This window comes from Cetorhinus maximus, chromosome 13 (assembly GCF_964194155.1).
Source record: "Cetorhinus maximus chromosome 13, sCetMax3.hap1.1, whole genome shotgun sequence".
Lineage (NCBI taxonomy): Eukaryota > Metazoa > Chordata > Chondrichthyes > Lamniformes > Cetorhinidae > Cetorhinus > Cetorhinus maximus.
Genome location: NC_135891.1, coordinates 31,993,364 through 32,015,233, shown reverse-complemented (window position 1 = coordinate 32,015,233; position 21,870 = coordinate 31,993,364). Strand labels below are relative to the sequence as shown.

At 47.1% G+C, this 21,870-nt stretch overlaps 1 long non-coding RNA gene and 1 pseudogene across 1 annotated transcript in view; both read right to left on the bottom strand.

Moving 5' to 3' along the window:
* LOC144688526 (uncharacterized) overlaps positions 1–21,870 on the bottom strand; it is a 933,048-nt gene that overhangs the window by 309,344 nt on the left and 601,834 nt on the right. The gene's annotated exons all lie outside the window — the stretch shown is intronic.
* LOC144689169 (large ribosomal subunit protein eL24 pseudogene) lies at positions 222–694 on the bottom strand (annotated as a pseudogene).

Here is a 21,870-nt window from a genome sequence, read left to right as displayed (position 1 = left end):
CCTTCGACTTCAAGATTGAGGCGCTGCGCATTCAGGTGAGGGCACAGACAAAGTTACTTTTTCCTGGTTGGCTGACAGTGCAGTGCCAGGGCAAGGACTGCACTGTGGTTCGGGTGAGTTGGGGGGGTGCCAAGGGCTGCATTGCATCTGGGGCGAGTTGTGGGGGGGCAAGCCAGCCTGGTCTGATGGTTTTATTTTACATCAACAATTGATTATTATATTTAGCGTTTTCCACCAACACGTGGAGCCTGAGACTTCATTGGCTCAGCAAATTTCTGTTTGGGCGCTGCTTTCTGAATAGCCTTAGCTGTAGCTGAGCTGACTTTCTTTGCTGCAGCTTTGGCTTTCTTAGCCTCCTTGGCAGCCCTGATGGCCTGTTCACGTTGAGCTTTATGCACCTCAGGCTTCTGATTCCTCTTAGTCATAATCTCAGCAAGAGAGGCACCAGTAAAGCCCATTGGAACTTCATTGCACGACAGGAGCGCTTTTTCTGAATCTCTTCAAGCTGTCCTTTTTTGTGCTTGTGCCTGTACAAGGCAGCCCAGTTGATTTGTTAAGGGTTTCTCTTGGAGAGGAAGGCTGACTCACATTTTGAGTTCAGGAATTGGAAAACCTTCCCATCAATTCTGGCATACTGCTTCCTGTGACCCAGGTATATTTTATACCCACTAAAACTGCAGAGCTCAACCTTCATGATGGTAGTGTACAAGCACATGCGGGGCGGTGAGGGGGGTGTGGGAATGGAAGCTGGCATGCAGTAGGGAAACCTTGTATCAAGTGACCATTCCTCCGCAGCTGAGACAGTTCGGGCGCAGCCACATTGACATGCTTGGAGTCGGGCCTTTAGCTTATCTGCCCACTCAAGCAATGCAGAGGCATGAAAGTGCCACCAAATGCTCCAGAGCTTTTCACCCCTCAGCCACAGACTGCAAACTAATGAGCATTTTAGTGGACCGCAGAACAGTTGGATGACTGGGCAAGTTGTACAACGTCCTTGTGAAAGCTACCCGTGGAGCAGTCACTGGTGGAGGTGCTCACAGCCCCTTGCAATGTCATCATTCCGGATTGGACGAGTTTCCCGATGGGTCAAACTAACAGCGCAGCCTTGCAGTGCGGGTTTGAAGAATGCCTGCGCCTGAGCAGAGAGTGCAGCATACAGTTCAGTGGGTAACGCTGCCGCCAATCAGTCAGGTGGAGTGGGGCGGCTGGTGGGTGGGGTTTCAGGCAGCCATGCAGCGCACTAAACTCTGGTCATCTAAGTCCTGGCCAGCACTCTCCGGGATGCATTAAGGAGCATTCAGACTTAACCAAGACGGGTTCTTAGTACACCCATGCTAACCCATAGGTCTCTCTCTTTCATCCTGTAGGAGGAGTACATCAAGATCTGGTGACCTACCTGTATGCTTCATGGCTTACAGTGAGCAGAGACGAAGAATAGAGGGTGGCGGAGGTGCCTGGCTGCACAGAGGGAGGAACACCACTCTCAAGAAGAAGGGGCGGCTGGGGCTTCCGCACACGCCACTGAACAACCAAAGTGAGCCTTTGCTGATCAGCACCTAGCTAGACCAGGCTCTACAGACAGTGCCTGTCATTCCTACAGTTAACTGAGAACCAGTGTCGCCAAAGACTGCGCATGTCCAGGGAACTGGTCACCCACGTCTGCCACCTGCTGCAGGATTTGGTGCCACGGGGACATGGAGGGCATCCACTGCCACTGGCCACAAAAGTCACCGCGGTGCTCAATTTTTATGCCAGTGAGACCTTTCAGGGCTCCACAGGTGACCTCTGTGGGATATCGCAAGCCTCCACTCACAAATGCATCCAGGTGGCCATAGACGCCAGATTTGTGAAGGCGCACACTTTGTGCATTTCACCTGGGATCAGGAAAGCCAGGAAGCAAGTGTGCTGGGATTTGCGTAGATCTCTGGTTTTCCACACATGCAGGGTGCCATTGAATGCACTTACGTCGTTCTCAGATCTCCATGGTAACAAGCGGTCAACTATACCAATGCAACGGCTTCCACTCGCTGAATGTTCAGCTGGTCTGCGACCACCACAAACGCATCCTGCAGGTCTGTGCACGGTTCCCAGTGAGTGTCCACAACTCCTACATTCTCAGTAGGTCTCAAATCCCTGACATCTTCCAGGGTCCACAGAGGCTGCAGGGTTGGCTCCTCAGGGACAAGGGCCACCCGCAGAGGACGTGGCTGATGATGCCCATGCAGCAGCCCAGAGTGTAGCAGAGAGAAGGTACAATGAGGCTCATGCTGCAAATCGCACTTTTTTGGAGCAAACCATTGAAATGTTGAAAATGAGGTTTTGGTGCCTGGACTGGTCTGGTGGAGCCCTGCAATACAGTCCACACAGGGTGTCACGCATCGTTGTTGTCTGCTGCGCCCTTCACAACCTAGTGCTGCAATCGGGGGAGGAGCTGGCTGAGGAGGAGATGGAGGAGCTGCACGACTCCTCCGATGAGGAGGACATCGATGGGGATGAGGGTGAGGATGTCCTCGAAGGCAAGGATGAAGGCGATGATGCCAACACACTGACCAGATGAGGCAGGCGCACTTGAGAGGCCCTCATAGTTGCTAGATTTGTGGAGGATGATGACAACATGCAGTGAAGAGACACCATAGATCCTCACATTGCATCTGCGAATGTTTGACTCCTGTCTGATTGATGGCAGCGCCCATAGCCACTGTGATAAGACTCCTGTCACGGAGCCGCAGCGGATGTCCATAGTCCTTACATTCCAGGGGAATGATGACAACATGCAGTGGGGACACTCCATAGATCCTCACATAACTTATGTGAATGTTTGACTCCTATCTGGCTGATCGCAGGTCATTTGCACTCTGTGAACAGGCTCATATCTTGCAGATTGAGCGAGGACACTTTAACTTCTCCTGATCCTACGGCGTCCTTTGTGAGCTGAACCCTTCAGGACCACACTGTCACCGGACAAAGATACTGATGAGATGGGGGGGTCGGGGCTGCTGCACCTCACAGGTGCTGAGAGCACACAGAGAAAATGACGGAACTCTGTGCAGCAATGATAAGCCCCATCAAGGTGCAGGCATAACTGATGTGTCCAGTGACTGTGAAGGCACACCATCAGTGTGCTGGGAAGGCTGCACAAAGCACAGAGAGGAGGCCCTGGACTGAGACACCTGCCTTTATCTTGTACAGGGACCAAGGCAGTACTCGTGTCACATCTGAGTGACATGAACGCTGCCCATCAGAACAAGGAGCTATAGGCAAGGAGACACTCTTGGTAGTTTATTTACAATAGTGAACATTATGAACAAGTGATTAACACCCATGCCCAGGCTGTGCAACTAGAGGTGTCAACTGTGGTTCAGTTCATAGCACCCTCGCCTTTGAATCAGAGGGTTGTGGGTTCATGTCCCACTCCCGGAAACCAAGAACTGTGAATGTACTCGAAAGAGTTACACTTTCTTAACCTTCCTAATACTACCATGTAGGTGCTCTCTGGACATCCACAGTGGAGTTGGAGACAGCCTGCTTACTGCCACGCCTAATATGTGGTGACCTTGGTGGGCGTCCTCTTGGAGGGCCCTGGCCTGCTTTCGGGGTCCTGCTGTGTGGCAGTGACACCCTCCTCAGCCTGTGGAGCTGGAGCTGCTGGGGTCACAGGGAGAGGGGATTCAGATGGATCGGACACTCCCGGAGTCACCTAGGTGGATGGCCCCAGGGTGTGCACCTGCTGATCCTCCTCCCTATGGGTACCCAAGGGACCCTGGCTGACTACCTGAGGAGAAGGGGAAGCTGGAGTGAGATCGAGCTGCCCCGCACCCCTCTCGCGCTGACACCATTGGCGGCCAACTATGACATCAGCGATGGAGTTCAGCCCATGCAGCAGTGCAGGAGCGATGTTCTGGAGCAAGATCTCCATGGCGGCCGCCATCCCATCAGTGTTGACCTCAGTGCGTTGGCATGCCGGCACTATCACCTCAAACTGAAAGCGGACAGTCTCCTCCATCGTGCCTTGCAATCTGAGGAGTGCAGCGGACATCCCTTCCTGATATTCCTGAGCTTGCCTTTGCAGCTCCAGAAACTGAGGTATGACTGAGTCTAGAGGCTCCTCATCTGACTCTGACTCAGCAAATTTCTGGCCTCCAGCAGTCCTCCAAATGCCGGAAACCCGGGAAGTCCCTGCCACCGCCTGCTGTGGATCAGGCAGTGCGATGTGCTCACCAAGGTTATTCTAAAGCTAGGTCTCACTGAGGTATATGTCTCTGCGTTGGTGGAGGGTGTGGGTGAACACTGTGACAGGTCTTCAATGAGGGTGTCATCAGATTCTTCTTCTGTCATTTATTCGTGGCTTGAGTCGCGGACCTGGGTCGTGGACCCCCTCAGCTGTTTCTCAGATGTGTCTTTGAAAGCAAGGATGGATAATTAGTGCACGGCGGGGTACTGCGGAACAGGGGAACTGACTCACAGCATGGTTGTCTGATGGACGTTGCACTGCTGGATCCTCACTTGGTTGAACACTGATGGCCTCACCGTCAGCATAAGAGCGGGCCAGGTCGTCACTAGCCGGCTGGATGACTCTATTTTCAAAGTCCATGAGGACGTTGATTTCAGACATTGCTTTAGCAGTCTGCGACTTCTCCCATTTGCTGTGTGCCAGTTTGTATAGATGATAAAGATGCCTGGCATGTGTGGGTGGTGAGTGGTGCCATGGACGGGATGAGGACACGATCTGCAGAGCAAATCAAGGTGTGTATGAGAGAGTGAATAGTGATGTACCTTGAACAGGAAGTGAATGAGATTCCTGCGGATGTGTGATGTGTTTGTGAGTTTGTGAGTTGAGAGTGATGAGAAGAGTGACTTACCCTGGCAGAACAGAGGAGATCATTCATCCTGTAGTGGCACTGGGTGGCTGTCCTCTTTTGCAGGGCGTTGGCACTGACCACCACTGCCACCACCTCCCGTGCAAGATTGGTGGCCTGGCTTGCTGGCCATCGCGCAGGGCGGGGGTAGAGGGCATTGCGGTGGGCCTCCACTGTGTCCAGTGGACGCTCGAGGGAGACGTCGCTAAATTTGGGGGCAGCATGTTTCCTCCCTTTGGCAGCCATGACTTTGCAGCAGCTTCCTATCCTTAGAAGAATGCTAGCTCTTTGCAGGGGCGGCCTTTAAATAGGGATCCTGGCTTACTGAAGGCCTGAGGTGATGGCGGGGCGGGCGAATCAGAGGATACCCTGCCAGCAAACCCGTGTGTTTCTCGGGAATGCATAATTTTTTTTTATTCATCCATGAGATGTGAGCGTCACTGGGTAGGCCAGCATTTATTGCCAAGCCTAATTACCCTTGAGAACTGAATGGCTTGCTCCGCCATTTCAAAGGGAATTTGAGAGTCAATCACATTACTGTGGGTCTGGAGTCACATGTAGACCAGAAAGGTAAAGGACGGCAAATTTCCTTCCCTACAGGACATTAGTGAACTAGATGGATTTTTACAACAATTGACAATGGTCATCATTTGACTTGCAATTCCAGATTTTTTATTAAGTTCAAATTTCTTTATCTGCCATGGAGTGATTGGAATCCAGGTACTCAGAGTATTGCCCTGGGTCTCAGTGACAATATGACTACAATACCACCCCCTGCCAAATTAATGAGGCAGGATTGGGATTATATGGCGCGAAAACCCGCCATTGAGGCCAGTGGGTAAAACGTGCTTTCTCCTGCCCACTACTGCACTTCGTGCAAATCTGGGACAATTCCACCCATAGTGTTTTTGACCAAACAACAATGAAGTCTAAAATTCTGATTCCCATGTTTAAATCCTTTCAATACCTTAACCATCCATTTCTTCCTCCAGACTTATGACCCTCCCTCAAGCCACAGAAATCTTTGTTTTTTTATTTTTTATTCATTCATGGCTTCGCTGGCTAGGGCAGCATTTATTGCCTATCCCTAATTGTCCTTGAGAAGGTGGTGGTGAGCTGCCTTCTTGAACCATTGCAGTCCATGTGGTGTAGGTACACCCACAGTGCTATTAGGGAGGGATTTCCAGGATTTTGACCCAGCAACAGTGAAGGAATGGCGATATGTTTCTAAGTCAGGATGGTGAATGATTTGGAGGGGAACTTCCAGGTGGTGGTGTCCCATCTATCTGCTGCCCTTGTCCTTCTAGATGGTAGTGGTCGTAGGTTTGGAAGGTGCTGTCTAAGGAGCTTTGGTGAATTCCTGCAGTGCATCTTGTAGGTGGTACACACTGCTGCTACTGTGCGTTGGTGGTGGAGGGAGTGAATGTTAGTGGCTGGGGTGCTAATTAAGCGGGCTGCTTTGACCAGGATGGTGTCAAGCTTCTTGAGTGTTGTGGGAGCTGCACTCATCCAGGCAGGTGAGAGGTATTCCATCACACTCCTGACTTGTGCCTTGTAGATGGTGGACAGGCTTTGGGAAGTCAGGAGGTGAGTTACTCATCACAGTATTCCTTGCCTCTGATCTGCTCTTGTAGCCACTGTATTTATATGGCTAGTCCAGTTCAGTTTCTGGTCAATGGTACCCCCAGGATGTTGATAGTGGGAGATTCAATGATGGCAATGCCACTGAATGTCAAGGGGCGATGGTTAGATTATCTTTTGTCGGAGATGGTCATTGCCTGGCACTTGTGTGTCGCGAATGTTACTTGCCACTTCTCAGCCCAAGCCTGCATATTGTCCAGGTCTTGCTGCATTTGGACATGGACTGCTTCAGTATCTGAGGAGTTACAAATGGTGCTGAACATTGTGCAAACATCAGTGAACATCCCGACTTCTGATCTTATGATGGAAGGAAGGTCATTGATGAGGCAGCTGAAAATGGTTGGGCCAAGGACACTACCCTGAGGAACTCATGTAGTGATGTCCTGGAGCTGAGATGACTGACCAACAACCACAACCATCTTCCTTTGTGCTAGGTAGGACTCCAGCCAATGGAGATTTTTCCCCCTGATTCCCATTGACTCCAGTTTTGCTAGGGCTCCTTGATGCCACACTTGGTCAAATGTGGCCTTGATGTCAAGGGTAGTAGCTCTCACCTCACCTCGGTAATTCAGCTCTTTTGTCCATGTTTGAACCAATGCTGTAATGAGGTCAGGAGCCAAACTGGGTGTCAGTGAACAGGTTATTGCTAAGCAATAATAGCACTGTTGATGACCCCTTCTATTACTTTACTGACGATCGAGAGTAGACTGATCATCGGTCTGATGAGGCGGTAATTGGCTGGGTTGGATTTGTCCTGCTTTTTGTGTACAGGACATACCTGGGTAATGTTCCGCATAGCCGGGTAGATGTCAATGTTGTACCTGTACTGGGACTGCTTGGCCAGGGTGCGGCAAGTTCCGGAGCACAAGTCTTCAGTACTGTTGCCAGAATATTATCAGGGCCCGTAGTGTCCAGTGCCTTCAGCCTTTTCTTGATATCACATGGAATGAATCGAATTGGCTGAAGACTGGCACCTGTGATGCTGGGGACCTTTGGAGGAGGCGGAGATGGATCATCCACTCAGAACTTCTGGCTGAAGATTGTTACAAATGCTTCAACCTTATCTTTTCACTGACGTGCTGGGCTCCCCCATCATTGAGGGTGGGGATATTTGTGGAGCCTCCTCCTTCAGTGGGTTGTTTGATTATCCACCACCATTCACAACTAGATGTGGCAGGACTGCAGAGCATAGATCTGATCCGTTGGATCACTGATCTATGGGATCACTTAGCTCTGTCCATCACTTGCTGCTTATCCTGTTTGGCACACAAGTAGTCCTGTGTTGTAGCTTCACCAGGTTGCCACCTCATTTTTAGGTATACCTGGTGCTGCTCCTGGCATGCCCTCCTGCACTCTTCATTGAACCACGGTTGAACCCCTTGCTTAAAGGCAAAATATTGCGGATGCTGGAAATCTGAAGTAAAAACAAAAAAATGCTGGAAAAACTCAGTAGGTCTGATATCATCTGTGGAGAGAAAGACAGAGTTATCATTTCGAGTCTGTATGACTCTTCTTCAGAGCTAAAGGGAAGAAGAAATGTAGTGAAATATATACTGTTGAAGGGGGGCAGAACAGGTGAAGCTGGATAGAAGGCCAGCGATAGGCGGAGGCAAAGGAAAGATTGCAAAAGATGTCATAAACAAAAGGTCAAAGGGTTGTTAATAGTGGTGATGCTGGCTAAAGGAGGTAATAATGGTAACATTAGGAGTGGAAAGCAGAATGTGATAATGGCAGGACCGGGATAAGCACTCTGGAAAGTGACAGATGGCTCTAAGTGGGGGGGAGGGGATGGTGGTGGGAGAAAAAAACGAAAAGGCTAAAAGCTGGGGATAAAACAATGAATAAAATGGAAATAAATTTTAAAAATAATAATTATGAAAATAAATGGGAAAAAATATAAAATAAATAAATAAAAATTAAAAATAAAAAATGAATAAGAAAAAAGGGGGGATCAGAAAGGGGTGGGGATGGAGGAGAGAGTTCATGGTCTGAAGTTGTTGAACTCAATGTTAAGTCCAGAAGGCTGTAAAGTGCCTAATCGGAAGATGAGGTGCTGTTCCTCCAGTTTGCGTTAAGCTTGATCCCCTGGCTTGATAGTAATGGTAGAGTGGGGGATATGCCGGGCCATGAGGCTACAGATTGTGTTCGAGTACAATTCTGCTGCTGCTGATGGCCCACAGTGCCTCATGGATGCCCAGTTTTGAGTTGCTAGATCTATTCGAAATCTATCCCAATTCGCACGCTGATAGTGCCACACAACATGATCGAGGGCATCCTCACTGTGAAGATGGGACTTCGTTTCCACAACGACTGTGTGGTGGTCACTCCTACTGATGCTGTCATGGACAGATGCATCTGTGGCAGGCACGTTGGTGAGGATGAGGTCAAGTATGTTTTTCCCTCTTGTTGGTTCCCTCACCATCTGCCGCACACCCAGTCTAGCAGCTATGTCATTTAGGATTCGGCCAGCGGTCAGTAGTGGTGCTACTGAGCCACTCTTGGTGATGGACATTGAAGTCCCCCACCCAGACTACATTCTGCGCTCTTGCCATCCCCTTAGTGCTTCTTCCAAGTGGTGTTCAACATGGAGGAGCACTGATTCATCAGCTGATGGAGGGCGGTACGTGGTAATCAGCAGGAGGTTTCCTTGCCCATGTTTGACCTGATGCCATGAAACTTCATGGGATTCGCAGTCGCTGTTGAAGATTCCGAGGGAGGGAAACTCCCTCCTGACTGTATACCACTGTGTCATAGAAACATAGAAAATAGGAGCAGGAGTAGCCATTCTGCCCTTCGAGCCTGCTCCGCCATTCATTATGATCATGGCTGATCATCCAACTCAATAGGCTGCTTCCGCTTTCTCCCCACATCCTTTGATCCCTTTTGCCCCAAGAGCTATATCTAACTCCTTCTTGAAAACATACAATGTTTTGGCCTCAACTACTTTCTGTGGTAGCGAATTCCACAGGCTCACCACTCTCTGGGTGAAGAGGTGTCACCACCTCTGCTGGGTCTGTCTTGCTGATGGGACAGGAAATACCCAGGGATGGCAGGGATGGTCATGGTGGCATCAGATATGATTCTGTGAGGATGACTGTACGTCAGGCTGTTGCTTGACTAGTCTGTGGGACAGCTCTCCCAATTTTGGCACAAGCCTCCTCCAGATGTTAGCAAGGAGAACTTTGCGGGGCTGACAGGGCTGAGTTTGCCGTTGTCATTTCTGGTGCCTAGGTCGATGCCAGGTGGTCTTCCACGCTTCATTAATTTTTTGAGAGACTTTGTAGTGGCTTGATACAACTGGGTGGCTTGCTAGGCCACTGGTCTGTAGTCATATGTAGGCAGACCATGTAAGAACAGCAGGTTTACTAATGGGAATTAGTGAACCAAATGGTTTTTTACAATTAATTCCAGATTTTTATTGAATTCAAATTCCACCATTTGCCATGGCAGGATTTGAACCCAAGGCCACAGAGCATTACCCTGGGTCTCTGGATTACTAGTCCAATGACAATATCACTACGCCATCGCCTCCCCAGCATCTTCTGCATCTCTCCCGTTCTTTGCCCTACCATTGGTGGTCATGTCTTCAGCTGCAGCTATCCCACTAATTCCCTCCACAAACCCATCTGTGTCCTATCTCCCCTCTTCTCCTTTAAGAATCTTCTGAAAAACCAGCTCTATGGTCAAGCTGTTAATCATCACTCTTAATTTATTCTTTTTTTCGTTGCCATTCAATTTTGTTCTCCATGAGGTGCTTTGGGACATTTTCCTAGATTAGACGCACAACATAAATGCAAGTTATTGTTGTTGTACAGTGCTTTTGGCCTTGTAATATATAATCCAACTCATTAAGTGGATATCTAGGATATGCATTGTAGCCATTAAACATTGTTGTCATGGTAGACTCCCCTTTGTTCCAGTGTGTCCAAGCTGTAAATTATTTTATCGTCTTCTGTGGGCCCTCTCACAACTGACGAATCCAATGTGGGATCGGCATGGACGCTCTCAGAACTGGCAGTTCATATTGTCATTGTCGGTACTTGGGGGAATTTCTGCAGCTGCACTACCTTTGGCCTTCCCCTGGACAGCTCAGATGTTGCCAATTTGGCGTAGATGATCCTTGATAGATACTGAACCCAATTTCAGAGTTTGCCTCCACGTGGGCCAGTCTGCTGCAGTTTTCCCGAGAGAGGTGGTTTACAATGCAGAAGTTTGTAAGGCTCTTTTTTAGAGTGTTCTTTTATTGTTTGTACTGACCACCTTGATGTTCTTTGCCCTGAGACAATTCCCCATAGAAGATTTGCTTGGGGATTCTGTGTTCATCCATGCCGGAGACATGGCTTGCCATCTAAACTGAACTTTCTCTGTTGAACCCAGCATGATGTTTAAAGGACTGAAAATGCAGTAAAATAGTCTTTGACATTATTCATTTAATTGTGCATTTAATGATTTTTAGTTTTCTCTAGTTGCTATGTTGAATTTGTTCACATATTTTGTGCTAGTTTTAAAAAGGTTGTTTGAAAGGTTTATTTTGGTTTGCTTCCAGGTGTTTAATGAAAATGTCCTGCCCCTAAAGCACAATTCCAAGAAATATTCTTCAAAAAAAGGACCATTCTAAGACTGCATAAAGGGCATTTGGCTTAATAAGCATGTTCTGTTTAAATTCAAGCACACCTCTCTGGTTCGGCCATCTCAATATATCCCTGGATCATCTCCTCATTCAGTAAACTAGCAATTTTGCTCTTGAATTTACTTACATTCGTTGTTTCAATGGTCATTCCTCAGGATTTTGTCAATTGGATGGATAATGTTGTCCAGACTGCTTGGGAGGAATTTTAACGGAACCTACTAGCTTGCAACAGGGTTATGGGAGGTGGGAGGGCTGGGGGAACCAGCAGTGGGTCAGGAACACAATTGTTGCAGCCATGGGCTTTGCTCTGTGACTGCTTAGTTCAGCCATGGCAATCGCATCCCGCCTTTGGGTTTCCTGACTAATCACAGAGTGTGGGCATGATGACAACCTGCACCCATCAATGGAAGGAACCCCATATAAAGGGACTTGGATAGAGGTCAGAATGACTGCATCCTGCACTGGATCTGAATGGTCCTGTAATGAAAACAATGGAAGCAAGACGTGGGAAGGCTGTCACGCACCACCCACCGCCATCCCACCTCTGGTTCTGGAGGTGGTGAGGGCCCACAGAATAATGCTGTTCCCACAGACATGAGGAAGAAGCCGGCTGCATAAAACAAATAGGTGTGGCTGGAAGACACAAAAGCAGTCGTCAGCAGGATTCTGGTCTCTAGAACATGGACACAGCGTTGCAAGAGGTTAAATCACCTCATAAGAGCAGGAAAGGTGACTAGCATCTAACCTGCAGATGCAAACCCCACGCTCTGACTTCCTCAGCATTCTCTTGCACAAAACCACTCAGAACGCAGCCTGCAGCTCCACTCATTCATCTCACTTGAGGGACCTCCACACATCCTCATCTGAACAGCCAACACTCTGACTCACCCTCATCTTAGTGCAATTTCATGCCCATCACAAATGTTGTCATTCCATCCTCTTCACACATTTCATTTCTCACATTTACACTCTGAGTTCTTCCCTCGCAGGAGAAGAGAGAGCACAATTTCAGGGTGAGGGTGAGAATTGGGGGTGTTCCTACAAGCACCTGCTTGCTTTGGTGATGGAGACCTTGGAGCCTGGCTGGATGGCAGAGCCATTGGGAATTGGAGATGGAGGCATGGGGTCTCCCACATACCTGATGACAGAATTTGCTGTCACACTGCCACTTCGCACATAATGGTCATGCATGTTGAGTTGTTATTACCAATAGCTGAAACGTCAAAATTTGCAAAGCGTAGATTTTTACCTCTTTCCACATGTCAGATCTAAATCATGTCTTTCATCATGTGCAGGTACTTCAAGGGCAACAGAGGAGCTGGAATAGGAGAAAGTTGAGGATCTCTCAAAGGACAATGTGCACGCTGAGAGAGAACAGTCACAGAATGCACGTACATCACCACTGCTGAAACACACACCTTGGTGGGATAGCTAGGTTGTCAAAGATGAAGCGCACATCACAAGTGAGCAGGAACAGGAGCTGCTGACAGAGAATGTGGTGGAGAGTCCCTGTTGGAGGGTGAAGGACACTCCAAGCTCTGCTCAGCTGTACATAGATGTAAAGCCTTGGAGGGGTCAACTATGAGAGGGGCACCTCTGGAGCAGAAACTGGAAATGCGTGAGATTTTGTCAGCATTTCTAGAGGCAATGCACACTGCTGGAGAGAGATTGGAGGATTCCGTCTCTACCAAGAGTGCCATGATGGCTCAGGCATTTGTCCTAACGTCCACCTTCACGGAAAGCATGGCCACCTGCATGGAGAATCAGGCGCAGTAGACAACTGAGTGCTTGCTGACCCTCACCAATAACCCACATACTCAGTGTGCCACTTTAAACAAGTTGGAGAAAAATCTCTCCTTGGCTGCTCAATGCCTCACTGACATGCAGCAAAGTGCTCTCCAGCTTTTGGCTTGCAAGGGAGCATGGGTGGACCATGAGAAGGAAGATGGAAAAAGAACAAATGGAAGTGGGGACCCTTTTCATAGCACTCTCACTTCTCATACTTTGCTCCCCCACTCACCCCCAATTCTCAGACAGAGCTACACATCCTGCCTCCTGTCCTGATGACCGAATCTGCCCTGCACAGGGGCCCTCATGGGCTTCAAAACCCAGAGGATGTCTGTTATGGACAACCCAGCTGTCAGAGCAGGTGAACGAGGAGCCTGCCTCCAGCTCTGTTGAAGCTACTGGAGATTAGCGTGCCTGCCTGAGCAATCCCTATGACTGGGCACCTTGGCCTCCATGCCCTTCCTCACCAGTCCTCTGATCCCACACCCCCAACCAAGGCTTCCAATCCCAAGGATTCCCATTCCCCCCCTTTAAGCCATTGACATCCTCTGCAGGCTTCCGTTCAATTCCCCCACCACTAGATCCCAAACTCCTTGCCACGATCCCTCACCCCAAGGCCCCTGACCTCCCCACTCGTCTGCTTGGCAACCCACCCGACCAACCATTGATACACCTTGCCCCCCCTATCACCACCAACCCCCCCACCCCCATCTCAGTTGGGCCCCTTCCCTCATCTCTGATTCCTCTCCCTGCCAAGATGAAAACAGACTTACCTTCCTGGGGCCTTCATGATCTATTCCCTAACTCACTGGAAGTCAAGCCTGACAATCTGACTGGCTTTTGGGCAGGGAAGTTATCAGTGACATCAGGTGCACACTGTGGAGGTAAAACTCCATGGCATGCAGGGCAATCCTGACTTGCAGGTTCCTCATGACTTTCGGATCACATCACTGGTAGAGTGATGAAAATTGGAGATATGCAAGAGGCTAGAATTGGCGGATTATAGAGATCTGGGAAGGTTGTAAGGCTAACAGCTATTCATACCCTTTCCCTGGAGTTAGACTGGGTGTTGCCCTTCTTTGAGAACCATTGCATCTAATAGAGCAAAAATAGCATCAGTCATTATTGACAACATATTTAGAAGGCTGGATCCCAATGTTGGTTGTTCAGGTCTGGTACCTCTCATGACAATGGGATGTGCTATACTTGTATGTTCTAGGCATTGTTCAGGTTTCTGACTTGTATCATTTTCCTAAATCATAAAACTGCCCTCTTCGTTGTCCAGAAATGACAGCAATTTAGAAACTGTCATTTCAATACTCAGTCTTGCAGCTTAAACATTCACATAATTTCAGGAATGCAGTTGCTAAATATTCCCAAAATTCTGCAGAGACTGAGTGTAACTCGTTGTTGCCTTTGTTGCTCTTTGCTGTTCAAGGAATAAAATTGTTTTCTTTTCTCAACAATTCAATCATATCTGACAGACATACCTCAGAGACATGTACAGCAATTCCAGATGAGCTAATGGCTCTCATTCTCTTACAACAGCTAAGGCAAAGTAAAAAGCCCTTGGAGCAAAATATTCTCATTGATGATCTTTTTGCGTGCAGATTTTCAGGTCTGAGAGAAGCCTTGCATAAAGTTTTGCTTCAATACCTTGGCGATGTCTTTTTTGTTTCTTACACCACTTTGTCAAATACATGAGGGAATTTATATTGTGCGAAAACAGAGAGAAAAACTGAGAGCAAAAGGAGCAGACCAGTAACGTTAGTACTGAGGCCTTTCATTTCCCCTACATTACAACCGTGACTAGACTGCAAATATTTTTCATAGACTGTAAAGCACTTTGGGATGTCTGCTGGTTGCAAAAGACACTATAGAAATACCAAACTTTCCTCCTTGTTGAAAACACGTCCACAGTTAAAGGCTCTTGTGCAAGCAACATAATTTTTTTTGGTGCAGAACAGGATCTGAAAAAAAGATGTTTAGAAGTGTTCAGAGATTTTTTTTGGCAGGATGGAAAGAGTTAAAGATGCATACCTGTAATTCTATTTTATTTAATTAACTAATGACACTCCATGAAAACAGAAATACCATTTCTACCTCTGGACTAAGCTTTGCTGTGAACTAGGATTGTGCTCCTGTCTCATAATGCAAGGGTTTGCTTGTGATGCAAATCCCATAGACATCAATAGGGTAGACTTTGACTTTGCCCAATAGTGTAAAATGAATAATTGTGAATCAGCAGCCTATTTTGCAGCTCTCCCAGTTTTTATTTCTATTGTAACCTCATGCAAGTGATGCCATATAAGAATCTCCTGATGACCACTCTCAGGAAGACTGTGCAACCGCTTCCTTGTCAACCCCAATGCCAATCCTCATGCCAGACTTCCATGGTCATAACTAAAGTGTTGCAGTTTGCAACTATGGCCTTTCAGGTTAGAAATAAAACAGAAAATGCTGGAAATACTCAACAGGTGAGGGAGCATTTGTGGACAGAAGCAGAGTTAACGTTCAGGTCGATATGCTGATCCTTTATCAGAACTTTTGTGTTATGAAACCTTAACTCTGTTTCTCTCTCCATAGATGCTACCAGACCCGCTGAATACTTCCAGCACTTGCTGTTTTTATTTCAGATTTCCGGCATCTGCAGTATTTCGCTTTTGTCCTCTTAGGTCGAACATGCTCGAGGTCATCAGCTCAAGAGCCCTGCTCAGATGCTCAGCAGCCTGTGACCTCCATGCTGAAGTTACCAGAGTCGCACCTCATTGGAGCATGAGAATAGGAAGGAAAGTACTAATGTTAGGCACTAACAGTTTTCTCTGGATGTGTTAATGCTCATCATCAATAACTGTCTTTTATGGAATTCTTGGTGTGCAGAATTTGTTTTGTGGCTACATGTTGACCTGGCAATATGGTTTAACTGGAAGACCCATGCTGATGATTGGGTTGACTGAAAACCTGAGGATAGTGAGAGGACTGGGACTGATGTTGGAAAGAACTGTTGATGCAGGTGGATAGGAATAGTTTAGCTGATGTTCTGCTGTCAAAACAGCTCATGCAGCAGGCAAGATAGGCATTGTAGAATAGTGGGTTAATAGTTGTGGTAATGAGAATGTGATGTGTATCATGATGTAACTGCGACATCAGCAGACATGTGCAAGAGACTGAGAAGAGAAGATGGGATAGCCTGTAAAAGAGAGACAATACTTAGAAGCCTGGAATGTAATGTAGTGTAAATAAAGGAGTTTTTGAAGAAACCTACCAGAATTAGACCTAAGTCACTCATAAGTAGTGGGAAATCTTTCCACTCTAAAACAGGCCACAAGTTACCCGAAGAGAGATCCATTAATATTCAAAATAGAAACCAAACCAAAGACCAGGCGTCTCTTGCTTTTCTTGTCATCTTGTTCCTTTCTGTTCTTTTGGCTCCATCTGTGGATTGATGGATGGATTGGCCTCTTTGAATGGTAAAATTATGGAGCATGCAGCACACAATACCAATCCTGAAATTCTCTGAGACTGCCCTGCAGGACACCTCCAGACCCACCCGGACAACAGAAATGTTGCTTGAAAATGCTGATGATTTGTTGTTATGGCCGTGGCTTTAATTATATCACTGCTCGGTATCTGTGCATAGGTTCCTGGCAGCTGTCATGAGCACCATGAGTAGGGAACAGCTTCTTGTTTCAAAGTAGTCACCATCTGATCCAATAGTATGGCTAAAAGAGAAGGGAATTGAGGACTGGTGCAAGATGAATTCAAGACAGCTACCAGGATGCAGGTCTGTATAATGCATTGTGTATCATCACATAAAATTTCAGTGTCAGCCACAGACAAGGACATGTGTAACCTGGGCTGTAGTTGGTGATGTGGTAGCTGACATAACTCTGTGACGGCCTCTTTGGTAAAGCGGCACCTACTCATACACCATTCTTTACTGAACTACAGGCACAAAGCTTTTCACTTATACACATTAGCAGGGTAAGGCTTTCTGGGAGCTTCCCCCTTACTGCCTCTTCTCTGCATCTGCATGTCTCTCTAGACTCTTGCCTGCTGCTTCCCCTTCTTGTGTAGTCACATAATGCCATACCAATCACCAAACCCTCAACACCAAGTTGAGGTTTGCCAGAAGTAATTCCACTGTTGGCTGCATGAGCAAGATTATTTTTTTGGAAAGCTTAATACCAGCTGCAACAGCCTCCTCAGTTAAAATAGCAAAAGCAACACACGAATAGATAAAATGTGTAAGTCAGTAATTGACCCGAGAGCTGCGGATGGCCCCTTTTAAACTATATGATAAAAGGTGTCCGTCTGACTGTTTCCATCTATTATTTGGGGGGGGGCCCAATGTAAAACTGATGAATATAGAATGCTGGAGCTGTTGGAAATGTCACTTGGGTTTGTAAACAAGTACAGGACTTGGATTCGCATTTATAAAATAGGTGCCAATTTCAGGAGGACACACTGGATGCCTAAGGGGAGGCCTAAGTCAAAATAGTGTCTGGTGCATTTCCAGCATGGAAGAGGCAAGCGAAATTATAACCAGGTTGTCAGAGTCCTAGTGCCCATTCTATTGAAATAAACAGGCAGGTGCCTATTAAAAATCACTCCTCCTAGCCTAATGTTCATATTGGTATAACGGGTGAAATGCTAGATGGCAACCTTTGTCTGTGGAACTGTACCTCAGCAGGGGGCCAATGTATTGAGGAGAGCAGGACCAGACAGGAAAATATGGCAGAAAAAAATAGCAAGAAAATGGGAAAAAAATAACCTTTCAATTGGTAACCTTTTATATATTTAGTGGGAGAATTATCTCTGGTATTCTATGGAAGTCAATTTTCTGTTAGAGGAGTAGCATAATAAGCAACTCATTAGAAGTACCTTTGAAATAATCTTATAAGTGTTTGGTCAAATAACATTCCGATAATTTTACTTGTGAGAGTATCTGAAAGATAAAGGGCAGCATATTACGGGGGTGGGTGGAGAGGGCGGGGGAGGGGGGTGGTGGGTGGGTGGGGGTGGGGTGGGGGGTGGGGTGGGTGGTGGGTGGTGGTGGCAGTCGGTCCCAGCCCTGGCAGCAAAGTTGGAGTGGGGCTGACCTGATCAATGCCAGCCAGCCCCACAGCCAGGATGCGCTGCAGGTAGGCTGAATTGGGGCAGGATGGGATTTCCACCCTTCACTGGGTAGGAAATCCCTCACTGCTCCGATTGGCTGGCAGCTCCATCAGTCCTGGCAGTGCCAAGAGTACATTAGTGGGCACTGCCAGGACTGCCAGCAGGCCCAAGGAGAAGGCGCATGGATCCTGGAGCCAGATATGTCCAGGGTCTTGGGTGGGGAGGGTTTAGGCAGTTTAGGGAGAGGGGTGGGGTGTTGGGGGTCGTGTGTTTTGAAAAGCAGGCAGGTAGGAAGAATGGGAGGTACTATCTTGGGGGGGTCTGCCTCCGATACGCAAAGAACTCCCCCCCACCCTAAACATAGTATCCGCTTCTTCCCGCCCTTTGAAAAAGTTTTTTTTTAAAGTAGCCTGCTCCCTCCCACCTGAATGCCCATGCCAGTTGTGTTATGGCATGGGCAGTGTATTATCGAAGTCAAGCAACAAGCTCAATTGACCCCTAATTATTTATTTAAATATGCTGGGCGGGCTGCTGATTTCGACATGATTTGATGGCAGTGCTGCCATTTTTCACCCTGTCTTAACCTCACACAGCTGAACATGTGTTCAACAGCAGAAACTCCATCACCATCCCCCTTCCCCCTCCGCTTCGATTCACCAGCAGTATATAAAGGGATCATCAACAGCTTGCAGGTTAGTTGCTGATTACTCTCTACTGCTTTTAGTGTGGAAGCGCTGTGTGCTGATTGATGTTGGTGAAGTCTGAGGGGGGTGGTACTGCATGTGGAGAAGGCCATGGTTGTGACTGCAAAGGTACTGGGCATGCCAGTTGCTCCATGAACACTGTAGCTCCAATTCTCTTTGAGCTGTAGCCTGAGAGGGAGAGGGAGATTGAGCATAGGTAGCATGAAGAGGCTGAGCTGCTCACAGGTGGTGCAAAAGGTAGGGGAAAAGGACTCTCAGCGGGAAGCCTTATCCAATTAGGTTCCTTCGAGATCACATCTCTTACCTCCCCCTAAGCTAGGTGCAGTCTATGCATCATTGACACCTTATGAAGGAGATACTCACATAACTGTGCCACCTTTTACAACCAGACCTGCACCTCAGAGCATGGTAAGGACATTGCTGTCAATGGCTGTGAAGCGGTGCACCCTGGGATACTTAGGCTTGACCAAATTGCTGGTATAAGATTTGAAAGTGTTTGCTGTAAAAAGAATCATTAGAGTGGGCGTACTAAGAAATATGACCTTTGGGTCAGGCTAGGATAAGTGGATGACTAACCGATGGATCAAACTGTGATAGGCTGTTGCCTGACCTCAGGGGACTAAGATAAGTGGATGACTGGACAATGTAGTAAATCATCAGGCTAGATAAGGCAAGTTCGTGTTTTTGAATCAACAGCCAGCGTCGTTTGTGTTAAAGGTCAGGTCATTCCATGACTTTTTGTGACTTCATCTGTAATTGTGGATGTACAGAACCTGATGTGTGAGATAAGGACAATGTGAATCAATGGTGATGTATCGCAAGGATGGTATAAATATATGGAAGAAACGGTATAATTTAGAGTAGCCTCTTAGAGCATTTGGAGGGCGCTATCTCTTGTATGCATACTTGTATAGAATAAATTGCTGCTTGATTCACCTACAGCTGACTCTGTGTTGAGTGTCTTTAGATGTTCCACAAAGGCTGTGAAGGTGACTGTGGTCCTGAAAGTCTTTGCGTTGAGATCCTTCCAGGAGCAAGCAATATATCTAACATCTCCCAGTTCGCCATACACTGTTGCATCAGAGAGGTGACTGATACTTTATGCTGGGGAAGAGTGCTCATCTTGTTCTCACTGAACAGAGGAAAGCAGGCAGAGTGTGTACATAGCTTTGCAAGGATAGAGGGCTCCCCATTGTAATAACTTGATGGAGCAGCAGGTTTGGTGAAGGAAAAGCTTTAGGAGACATGTAGACGTGATTGCACACTAGATGTGATCTCTCCGTCGGAAGCCCCAGCCACAGGATTGCCCACACAATAAGCTTATTGGTCGAAGTCCCCGTAATCGTATCACATGAGTGATTGACAGGAGGGAGGGACAATACATCGAGTTACTACACCTATGGTGCAGGGTGCCATTGACTGCACATGTGTTGCTTTGCGTGTGGCACATCTAAACGCTGGGAAAACCACAATCGTAAAAATTACCATTCACTGAAATGTGCAGCTGATGTGCAACCAAGCACAGCATATCATGCTAGTGAATGTCCACTATTGCAGTCATGATGCATTCACTCTGTACCAGTACACTGTTTCATCTATCGTTCAGCCATCACATCAAACCAAACTGTGGCTGCTAGGTGACAAGGACTATCCATTTTACAACTGGCTCATGACTCCACTCTGAAGCCCCACTACCCATGTCCGGTATGCATACAATGAGAGCCTTGCTGCCACGAGAAACCTAATTGAGCAGACCATTAGCGTGCTGAAGTAATGGCTCCACTGTCTTGACAGTTCTGGAGAAGTCCTCCAGGGGGGTTCCAATTCATGGTTTTCTGCCGTTGACAACGTGCCCATCATGAGGACACACCCTAGTGACCAGGGATATGATGAGCACCTCAGGAGGAGGAGGAAGTGGAGGAAGTGGAGGAATGGAGGAGACAGGCAGCACATCCTCTTTCCATTGCCCCTGCTGTCCATCTCCTGTACTAGACTTTGAGTGCTACATCAGAAAATCTGGGAGCCCAAAATAGGTCAATACTGCCATATTTCATCATTTTCACTCTTCCTATAGGTCAGACACTCCTTTTCAATTGCCTCCAAAACTTGCTGCCAACAGACTGCATCCTCCCTATAAGAATTTTAGGCTAGCTTTAAATAGTCCAGGCTAGCTCTAAGTGGTATAAAAACAAAATGCTGGAAAAACTCAGGAGGTCTGGTAGATTCTGTGGAGAGAGAAACAGACTTAACGTTTCAAGTCTGTATGACCCTTCTTCGTTCTGAAGAAGGGTCATATGGACTCGAAACATTAACTCCGTTTCTCTCTCTACAGATGCTGCCAGACCTCCTGAGTTTTTCCAGCACTTTCTGCTTTTATTTCAGATTTCCAGCATCTGCCGTATTTTGCTTTTGGCTCTAAGTGGTGCAGGCCTCACACAAGTTTGGGTTCACTGCTGAGGCGTGCAGCCACTCAACAGCGTATTTAGCACTGGGCTGCAGGTCACTACCATTTAAATTAGCAGCCAGCATAAAGTTTGTGTGCTGCCTGCAGTGGTTTGCATGGCCATGGGTTAATCAGACATCACGGTCCCCATGCCCATTTAGGGAGGCTATTGAATTTTTAGCACACTATCTTTCAAAATATATATTTTTATCAATCATATCTGCAAAAATTATTCTATGTAAAACTGATAGTATATAAATTAAAAATAGCAATGTGTATGTAGAGAGCATTTATTCATTTGAATAATTCATAATTCTAATTTATATTTCATTTTGGCGCAGAAATGCTACTCAATTGATTCACAAGAAATTCAGTCAATAATCTAACATCTTTACAGCTGAAGATAGGACTACTTACTGACAATGCTGAAAATTAACATGAAGAGCTATAGCAATAAATCAGGGGGTGACTTTAATAACAGCAGAAATTAAGTGTGATCAGTAGGACATGTCAGTGAACTGCACTGCTGAAGCTAGTCTCTGTATTTTTACTGTTTAACAACTTGAAGACTTTAGCCTCTGTAACTGTGGGCCATTTATGTGGCTAAGGGAAAAATCTTGCTTTGTTAGATATTTTATCACACCTACTTTTTTTTAAAACTTAAATTTTCACATCTATGAGCCAGCATTG